Genomic DNA, 1,169 nt, shown 5'->3' on the forward strand with positions numbered 1-1,169 from the left:
GTTGCTAAGGATTTAACATTTGATTATAGACTTCCCTATAAAACACATGTATAGGTCTGTGACAAAGACTTAATCAGAGAGGAGTTAGATGATTCAGAGAAGTTCTTTTTTCTGGAAAATATCTTAGTAGCAGCTGTTTTTGTTGGCAGTAATCCCACCCAAATGCTGACCTAATTTGACCCCGGAGGTCTTTTTCTGAAACACAGTATGATAGATAGTATCATACTGTTTAATGTAAATTAGGAAGATCCAACAAAGATGAAATTATTTACATTGTAATAGATAAAAAAAAGTAATGAGAATGTGATTATAGCCATAATGATGTGTACCTTGTGTAATGTGATGTTGTGCTTATTGTAAAGACTTGAACATAATGAATATAATGATAGATATAGATAGGTAGATAGATTATAGATAGATATTTTTATTTATTCAGTCTTCATAGAGACTGTCAAAAATTGCTAATGCCGGGAGTCCTGCGGTGGTGCAGAGGGCTAAGCACACTTGGCCCAAGCGCAAGGACCCACATAAGGATCTTGGTTCCAGCCCCCGGCTCCCCACTTGCAGGGGAGTCACTTCACAGGTGGTGAAGCAGGTCTGCAGGTGTCTATCTTTCTCTCCCCCTCTGTCTTCCCCATCTCTCTCCATTTCTCTCTGTCCTATCCAACAACCACATCAATAACAACAATAATAACTACAATGATAAAACAACAAGGGCAACAATAGGGAATAAATAAATAAATATTTTAAAAATTGCCAATGCCAGCTATACGTCAAGTCGTCATGGCAGGGTATTGGGAAAAGTTTTAACTTAGCAATATTCACACCTTGGAAAAACCCTATTGATTATGATACTGCCACTACTCAAAGCTTGAATATATTTTTTAATTATTAAATGTTCTAAGTGTTCTCTGGTCCTTCCACTGTCTTAACTAACTTGTTCATTAACCTAGACCCCCTTGATCTGAACAAAAGGTATCTATCAGATTTAGTTCCAATTCTAAGTACTATAGTTTTCTACTGGTGTTGTTCCCACTAGGCAGCTCTAAAAGTTACCATTCAGGGAGCTCTTTGAGCTCTTCTTCACCCTAGATTTACTCCTGTGAGTTAAGCCAGGTGAACATGGCTTGAATACCTGCATACTTTATCTAAATGAAAAGGGTAGGCAT

At 37.4% G+C, this 1,169-nt stretch overlaps 1 non-coding gene across 1 annotated transcript; it reads right to left on the bottom strand.

The window, feature by feature from the left end:
- Positions 1–731: 731 nt before the first annotated feature.
- LOC132542643 (U4 spliceosomal RNA) lies at positions 732–872 on the bottom strand. The gene has a single exon (XR_009553608.1). It is a non-coding gene; the product is annotated as a U4 spliceosomal RNA (small nuclear RNA).
- Positions 873–1,169: the final 297 nt, after the last annotated feature.

This window comes from Erinaceus europaeus, chromosome 1 (assembly GCF_950295315.1).
Source record: "Erinaceus europaeus chromosome 1, mEriEur2.1, whole genome shotgun sequence".
In the NCBI taxonomy this organism is placed as follows: Eukaryota; Metazoa; Chordata; class Mammalia; order Eulipotyphla; family Erinaceidae; genus Erinaceus; species Erinaceus europaeus.